The following is a 9858-nucleotide window of genomic DNA, read 5'->3' on the forward strand; positions in this document are numbered from 1 at the left end:
TGAATTGCAACATCAGTGGTTCAAGCTCACCAGCTGCTCCTTGGAAACTCTATACAGGGTCGCTATGGGTCGGAATCAACTCGATGGCACTTAACAACAACAACATATAGAGAGAGAAGGAGGTGGGGGGAGAGAAAGAGCGAAACAATCCTGGCATGGTTCTGTGGTTAATGCACCAGACCACAAAGTCATTTGAACTGTAAGGTCAGTGGTTCAAGCTCACTAACTGCTCCTTGGAAACCTTTCTACAGGGTCACCATGGGCCAAAACCAGCTCCCTCAATATTACAATTCTCTTTAACAGTTCTTGTGAGAGTAAGAAAGTACTATCTTACTTTCACAAGACTTCCCTACTGGGAAGTAACTTGACAAGAGCATTCAGGATAGACAAGATGTAGGGCAATTGTTAAAGGGGATAAGCTTGGTTCAGCTTCCTATGGTTTTATCTATTCAATAAGGAATATGATTTTGGCTCTACTGTTTCCTACTCATCGGAGGCTTCCCTTAATTTTTTTTTTTTTCTTTTTTTCTTTGTAAATAAATGCTTTCATTCAAACCAACTTCTTAAGGACCTCTTTAGCAGCTCATCAAATACACCGAGGCAAGTTTGAATCCCATTTTTGCTGAAGGAATTAAACTTTAAAGATGTTGTTGTTCAGTGTTATCAAGTTGGTTCTGAGTCATAGGGTTTGTGATGTATAGGGTTTCTGATGCTCTAAATGTTTGTGGATCCAAAGAGCCTCAACTTTTTATTTTAGAGTGGCTGGTGTGTTTGAACTATTGACCTTATTGTTCGCACTCTGATGCTTATCCTACAGAACGATTGTGCTTATCAACTTTAAAGACAGAAATTCTATAGCTTTGTGTTGATTGAATAATTGACAGAATAAATGAAGGAGTGATTAAGTGCACTGTGGTATCTTACTGGCTCTATTTTTATACTTTGTTTGTTATCTTATCCGTTACTTAGAGTTCAAGTTCCTTAAGGTTATATAGAGAGAGTTAGGATTGAAGACAATGAATTTGAGAAAAGATATTAAGATATATGTATTTATACATTTATGTATTTGTTATATATGAAAAAATTGTATCCATTGCCGTTCATCATTATCTACTTAAACAGTAGAATTTTCTAACTTAAGGCAAGCATGTGCTTATTTATTCCTTCACCTAAATTCCAAATAGCGAAATGTTTCCAAAGGAAATACCTTAGCAAAGACAAGACAATAATCTGCCCTTAAAGTCAGTCTTGTTGAACTGGCCTGGTAGAGAAGGGAATCTGTCTGTTGGCCAAGGGGGAGAAGAGTTTGGAAAGGCTCATAAAGGAAAGAAAATGATGGGAGAGTTAATGGTAACTATCAGAATATAATTTGTGTGAGAAGAGCCAGATAACATATTAACCTTCCCCATAGACCTATAAGGCATGGTTTTGACCATATGGAAGCTCACATTCACATTGAGTAAAAGTAAATAGAGGGTTTCAACTCCACTGCTATCAAAGCCATTTAAATTTCTGGCTCAGCAAGCCTTTCAATTCTTTCCTGATGTAGTTATCATAAAAGCATCCCACTGTTTTCCCTACATTTAGAAGAAGAGATGAAGAAAAAGAAATGTTATGCCCTAATTCTTCTTTGTTTTCTTTTAATAAAATTTTAAAAGAGAAAACATACTTTGTATGCTTTAGGTTGTTCCTTCATGATTAAAATGTAATTATTACCAATTGACAACCATTAAACAATGGAGAATTAAATGTTACATTTGCACATTCTAAACTTTGTCAATATTATGAAAGAAATAAACCTTTAAAATGAGTTATATCTGTGAGGACCTAGGAATCCAATAACAGGTTTTGATGGTTATTGAATTTATGCTGTGGACATTGAGAGGCAGCCTCAGGTATTTGGGAAATCAACAGGCTGCTGGTTCAAGTATGTATGACTGCAACAGGTTAATGCTTTCTCCACCTTCTGGAATTTTAGCTTCCTATTGAGAATAAACCAATACTTGGAATCTTTCAGGGTTTTATTGCAGTAAAATGTCTTCATGCTGTGTATATCCCATAGAATAATTGTAATTCCCACCAGGAGGGTAAGATTATGGGAGTGTGCACGTAAATTGATTTTTAAAAAAGTTAGCAAATAATTTCAGATATGCAGAATTGTACTGTCAGAACACAAAACATTAGTATAGCATCTAGACTTTCATTAGACAGAAGATAAATGTTGTTAATGATGTCATTAAAATTGCCATGAATAAAAAACATTCCTTTTGGACTTAATAATATTGAGGCAAATCTGCAACAAAAACCTCTTTAAAATCTTAAAGAAACAGACATGTCACCTGAATATGAAGCCATGTCTGACACTAGCTAGGTTATTTGGTATTTTCAGTCACCTCATATGCTTGTGAAAGCTGGACAATGAAAAAGGAAGATCAAAAAACTTTGATGCATTCAGATTGTGGTGTTGTGTGGGATATTATTAAATACCAGAAGAACAAAGAAAGCAGTCTTACAGGAAGTAAGGTCAGAATGCTCTTTAAGAACTCCTTAAAGACTCTTTAAGAAGCAAAAATGACAAGACTTGGTCTTGCTTACTTTGGATTCATCATCAAATGGGACTCATCACTGGAGAAGGATATCAGGCTCAAAAAAGTTCAGGGTCTGCGAAAAAGAAGGAAATCCTCAAAAAATCCTCAGTTACTACCACAGAGGATTTAAATACAGCAGCAATTGTGAGAATGGTGATAGATTGGGCAGCATTTCTGTGTTTCTTTCATGATACTTCTATGAGTAAAGGATGGCACCTCATAAAATAACATTTGTTGTTGTTAAGTGCTTTCAAATTGGTTCCAACCCATAGTGACCCTGTATAGCGTTTCCAAGGGGCAGCTGGTGAGCTTGATCCGATGACTTTGTGGTTCAAACCAACCTTGCAGTCCAATGCATTAACCCACAGTGCCGCATTAGTAAAAATGACATTAAGGTGGCATTAAAAACACCCATGGGAATGAGATAAGTGTCTGTCTCAAAGGGTGTTGTTGTTGTTAGGTGCCATTGAGTTGGAATGGACTCATACCGACCTTATGCACAACAGAACGATACACAACCCCGTCCTGGGCTAACCTCACAATTGTTGCCACGCTTAAGCCCATTGATGTGGCCACTTTGCCAGTCCATCTCATTGGGTCTTCCTCTTTTTCTCTGACCATCCACCTTACCAAACATGATATCCTTCTCTAGCAGTTGGTCCCTTCTGACAATAATGTTTTAAGTATAATAGATGAAGTTTGGCCATCCTCGTTTCCAGGGAGCACTCTGGCTGCACTTCTTCCACCACAGATCTGTTGGTTCTATTGACAGGCCACGGTACCACCAACACCATAACTCAAATGTATGAATTCTTCTAGGTCTTCCTTATGCACTGTCCAGCTTTTACATGCATATTAGGTTATTGAAAATACCATGACTTGGGTCAGGCGCACCTTAGTCCTCAAGCGGACATCTTTGTTCTTCAACACTTTAAAAAGTTCTTGTGCAGCAGATTTGCCCATTGCAATACTTCGTTTGATTTCTTGACTGCGCCTTCCATGAGTGCTGATGGTCGATCCAAGAAGAATGAAGTCCTAGCAACTTCAATCTTCTCTCCATTGATAAGATTGTTGTTTACTGGTCCAGTGGTGAGGATTTTTGTTTTCTTTACATTGAGATGCAATCAGTAGTGTAGGCTGTGGTCTTTGATCTTCATCAGCTTAGTATTTTAAGTCCTCGTCACTTTCAGCAAACAAGTTGATATCATCTGTGTATTGCAGGTTGTTAATGAGACTTCCTCTAATTCTTATTGGCATGTTTTTAATTCATATAACCCAGCTTCTTGGATTATATTCTCAGCATACACCTTTCTTAATTTTAAACCAGTCAGTGTTCCCATATTCTGTTGGAACAACTGCCTCTTGGTCCATGTACAGATTCCTCATGTGCACAATTAAGAGTTTTGGAATACTTATATTCCTCAATGTTGTCTGTAGCTTGTCGTGATCCACACTATCTAAAGCCTTTGCATAATTAATAAAGCACAGGTAAACATCCTTCTGAATCCAGCTTGAGCTTCTGGAAGTTCCCTGTCAATGAATGCTTGCAGCCATTTATATGTTATCTTTAGTAAAACTTTACTCACATGGGATAGCAAAGATATTGTCTGATGATTTCCACATGCCATTGTGCCACCTCCCTTTGGAATGGTCACAAATGCTTATCTCTTCCAATCAGCTGACCAAATAGTTATCTTCCAAAATCATTGGCATAGAAGAGTGAATGTCTCTAGCACCGCCTCACTTTCTTGAAAGATTTAAATTTTTATCCCATCAATTTTGGTACCTTGTTCTTTGCCAATCCTTCATTGCACCTTGGACTTCTTCCTTCAGGATCATTGGCTCTTGATCATGTGCTACCTCTTGAAATGATTTAACATCAACCATATCCTTTTGGTACAGTGACTCTGTGTATTCCTTCCATCTTCTTTTGAAGCTTTCTGCATCATTCAATAATTTGCCCAGAGAGTCCTTCAGTAATGAAAGTTGAGGCTTGAGTTTTTTCTTCAGTTCCCCTTGTCTGAGAAATGCTGAACATGTTCTTCCCTTTTGGTTTTTCTACTCCAAATCTTTGCACATTTCATTGTAATATTTGACTTTGTCATCTCGAGCTGACCTTTGAAATTTTGTGTTCAGCTCTTGTACCTCCTCATTTCTTATATTTGCTTTGGCATCTCTATGCTGGAGAGCAAGTTTCAGTGTCTCTTCTGACATTAATTTTGATCCTTTCCTTTTTTCTTGTCTTCTTAATGACTTTTTTCTTTCTTCATGTGTGATGTTCTTGATATCATTCCACAATTCTTCTGGTGTTTTATCTTTACTGTTTAATGAATCAATTCTGTTCTTCAGATGATCTCTAAATTTAGGTACGATATATTTCAGATCGTAGTTTGGCTCTCATGGACTTGTTTTCATTTCCTTCAACCAGTCTGAATTTGCATTTGAGCAATGGATGATCTGTTCCGCAATCTGCCCCTGGCCTTGTTTTAGCTGATGATATGGAGCTTTTCCACTATTTCTTTCCACAGATGTAGTTAATTTGATTTCTGTGTATTCCATCTGGTGAGGTCCATGTGTATAATCATCTCATGTGCTGTCTAAAGAAGGTATTTGAAATGAACAAATTGTTGGTTTTGCAGAATTCTATCATGAGATCTCCAGCATCATTTTCCAACTATTGATCCTTCCTCTTTCTTTCCAACCTTTTTATTCCAATCACCACTAATGATCAATACATCATGATTGCATGTTTGATCAATTTCAGATTGAAGAAGTTTGTGGAATTCTATTTCATCCTCCCTGGCTTTAGTGGTTGGTCCATAAATTTGAATAATAATGGTATTAATTGGTCTTCCTTCTTGTTGTTAGGTGTCATCGAGTTGATACCAATTCATAGCGACCCTGTGCACAACAGAACGAAACACTGCCTGATCCTGGACCAAACACACCATTGTTGCCATGCTTGAGCCCATTGATGCTGCTACTTTGCCAATCCATCTTGCTGGAGGTCTTCCTCTTTTTCTTTGATCCTCCACCTTATTAAACATGATATCCTTCTCCAGCCACTGGTCCCTCCTGACAATATGTATGAAGCATGAGATACAAAGTTTGGCCATCCTGGCCTCCAAGGAGCACTCTGGCTGCACTTCTTCCAACACAGATCTGTTGGTTCTTTTGGCATCTCATGGACTTTCCATATTCTCCTCTAACACTGTAACTCAAAAGCATCAGTTCTTCTAAGTCTTCCTTATTCACTGTCCAGCTTTCACATGCATATGAGGTTATTGAAAATACCATGCCTAATGCAATACGTTGTTTGATTTCTTGACTGCTCCTTCCATGAGTGCTGATAGTTGATCCAAGAAGAATGAAGTCCTTGACAATTTCAATGTTTTCTCCATTGATAAGAATGTTGCTTATTGATCCAGTGGTCAGGATTATTCTTTTATTTACATTGAGAGCAATCCATACCGAAGGCTGTGGTCTTTGATCTTCATCGGTAAATATTTTAAATCCTCTTCACTTTCAGCAAGCAGGGTTATATCATCTGCATATTGCAGGTTGTTAATGAATGCTTCTTGGATTATTTGCTCAGCATACAGTTTGAATAACTATGGTGAAAGAATACAACCCTGTTGCACACCTTTCTTAATTTTAAAACATTCAGTGTTCCCATGTTCAGTTTGAACAACTGCCTCTTGGTCCACGTACAGATTCCTCATGAGCACAATTAAGTGTTCTGGAATACTCATACTTCACAATGTTGTTGATAGATTGTCATGTTCCACACAATCGAAAGCCTTTGTGTAGTCAATAAAACACAGGTCAATATTTTTCTGATATTCTGTATTTTCAGCCAAGATCCATCAGACATCAGCAATGATATCCCTCATTCCACGTCCTCTTCTGAATCCGACTTGAACCTCTGAGAATTTTCTGTCCATATATACTTGCAGCCGACTTCCCTTTAAGTGCATGGATATTATCCTATCATGGACAGCGTTGTACCTCATGTCTGATCTTTATATATATATATTTTTGACAATGAATGCAACACGATTCTTCTTCAATTTTTCATTCACTGCATAATAAACCATGTGATTTCCAGATACAAAATAGCCAATACTAGACCATGTCAGCTCACTAATGCCTAAGATATCAATTTTTCAATAGTGTATTTTAAATATCCTTGTTGACTCCACTCTACTAGACTTCTAGATGTTGGTGTGATCTACGATTAGACATTAGTTTTGTTTTTTCAGCTTTTGATTGTTCATTTGGTGAAGGTTTACAGAGGAGATCAGTTTTCCATTTAATAGCTCAACCTCATTTTGTTTCATCTCACTGGATGCAATCCCTCCAATGTGATGTCCCTTATCCCACTTCTTCCCACACACTTCTGAACTTGGTCCTTGGGTACAGCTGAAAATGTTTACTTATTCTAAGGTGTGCATACTTCTCTAGCATTATGCTTCCTCTATCTAATGTTTGGCTGATAACTGAGTAGTAAGGGGAAGTTAATTTGCAGACATAGCAGTTACAAATCAGGCTGCGGACTGCAAGGTCAGCAGCTTGAAACTACTAGCTGTTCTGTGAGAGAAAGATGAGACTCCCTGCTCCTGTAAAGATTTACAGCCTCGGAAACCCTGTACAGGGTCTCTATGAGTCGGAACCGACTCCATGGCACATAACCACCACCAAAGTGTGACTAAGGCCATAGACTGTGGAGTCCACTAGTCTCTATCCAAACAGTAAACCTGGTCACTTTTATGATTTTGAATTTGTTTCAGATTTCTCCCACTCTGGTATTTTCAGTAACCTCCTAGGCAGGCGAAAGCTGGACAGTGAATAAAGAAGACCGTAGAAGAATTGAAGCATTTGAGTTATGGCATTGGAGGAGAATATTGGAAGTGTCATGGGCTGCCAAAAGAACCAATAAATCCGTTTTGGAAGAAGTGCAGCCAGAGTACTCCTTGGAGGCTAAAATGCCAAATTTCATCTCTCATACTTCAGACATATTGTCAGGAGGAACCAGTCGCTAGAGTGGGATATTATGTTTGGTGAGATGAGGGTCAGAGAAAAAGAGGAAGACCCCCCGCCCCCCAACTGCAAGCTAACTGCAAGGCAAATAGTTCAATCCCTATGCAGGGTCACTATGAGTCAGAACCAACTTAATGGCACTTAATAACAGCAACAATGTGGTAAGAGGAAGGCTAGAAATGGGGGACTCTTTATACTACATATATATATACTGAAACTTCTGGTGTGGTGCTGTGGATCAACACTGAACTGCGAACCACAAGGTCGACAGTTCCAACTCAACAGTTGATCCTCAAACCCTATTCAGGGTAGCTATAAGTTGGAACCAACTCAATGGCACTTAACAACAACAACATACTTAGAGGACACTGACATTCTGTTAAGGGTTATCAAAAAAAATTGGAAAAAGCAGTGATGTTGGTTGAACAAAATTGTGCATGTAAGTCAATGTTATTGAACTATATATTAGAAGATTGTTGAAATAACAAATGTTTTGTTACATATATACTTAGAATAACAAAATAGAACATAGTGGTTAGAAAAGATTAAAAGGTATGCACATTTTTTAAAGTTTTTTAAATACTTGTTAAGTATGCTTTAGAAATATTTTGGGGAAATTATTTCCAATACCAGTATATTAGAATATTCATTTAACCCAATTTGCCCAGATTTAACCAAGCTTCCCCCAAATCATGACACTTTCTGTAGAAAAATACATTCTTTTGTAATAATTTGAAATTCCACTCTTATTAGAGACAAAAGCATATGTGTGTATATTATACTGAGGTATTGTCTGAACTTTTTCTCTTTTCCCGTTTTGCTTACGTAAGTAAAATAGTATGTTGTTTTTTTATTATAACTTTATAGATCTAGTAAAATTTAGTTAGTATTATAAAATAAAGCATATGTGGCCATAATAATACATTCATTTGGTATTTTTAAATGCTCCTGTGCTCTCAATATGAATGTTAATATCTAAAGAAACATTTATTTATATGTATGTATTTTTGTATTTCAGGAGTGACAAACTTCCACCATGTTTTAAAATCTGTTCAATAAGTATTAATATTCTATAACAAAAGAGTTCAAAATAGATAAATTATGTGCATTAATAAATATATGAGTAAGCATTATGAATTGTGAATTTCTCTGAGAATATGGAGAAATCTTTCTCTAAGGCACTGGAAATTATACTCCTGAAGTACCATGTCCTGAATGGGGCTACATTATTCCAAAAAGAGATGAAAAGTACATTTCCCTCCATCTTGAAAATGTGCAAATGACAGGTGATACCAGTTGCGTTTTCTCTAATATCTGATCCTTTATGTAAGAAAACCTGAAAAGTACCTTTCCATTACATTTATTCCATGACACATAATTTAAACTGTGAGAATTAGCAACAGAACGAATGACAAATGATGGGGAAGGATTGGCAGATGCTAGTAATTGTATGTGCTACTCTAGTTATTCTGTTCTGTCCAGACTTCTATATTTCATTTTGTCATCCTTTATACATTAAACTTATTCATCCATCTTGTAGAAAGATGGAAAATTGCATAAATGGGTTATTCAGTTATATTAGTTCTGATAAAATGGAAATAAGCATTACTGTCAAAAGTATATATTAGAGCTCATCAGAAATGATAAGGTCTATGATACTCCTTGTGTCACAATAAAGGTAGTATCTTTTGGAGGAGATTGTTCCAAATATCAGTGAAGGGTTCTTACCATTTGGAATCTTTAGCCAAACAGGATATCTCTTTTCAGAATAAAATGAATGCCAGCTCTAATTCATGCTTTCCATATTAGGCAATAGATTGCTGAAACATTTGAGAAAATTTCTCTCACATAAGAATATTAAAAAGTAAACAAAAAGACAGGTAATTTAATCTAATAAGAGGCTAGGACAACTAATAAATTGTTCTTAAATCCCATTAAATAAAAATGATACAGTGATAGACTATATCCTGCAACATGCATTGAATACTATACAGTTATTACTTTCAGTACATTTAGAAGTCATAGAAATCACATTCTACTTATTCTATTTTATTTCCACTGGTCCTTTATCCTTCCTTTGCCAGCTATCATAGTGTCCTTCCTTCTACCATCAAATTTGCTATCTTGAATGGAATCATATTATTTTATATCTCATTAGATTATGCTTCACATCTACTTCAGTGGGTCAAAGTCTGATGTCTTTGTTTCAGGATCCAATAAAACGTCCCAT

This window comes from Chrysochloris asiatica, unplaced genomic scaffold (assembly GCF_000296735.1).
Source record: "Chrysochloris asiatica unplaced genomic scaffold, ChrAsi1.0 scaffold00151, whole genome shotgun sequence".
Taxonomy (NCBI): domain Eukaryota; kingdom Metazoa; phylum Chordata; class Mammalia; order Afrosoricida; family Chrysochloridae; genus Chrysochloris; species Chrysochloris asiatica.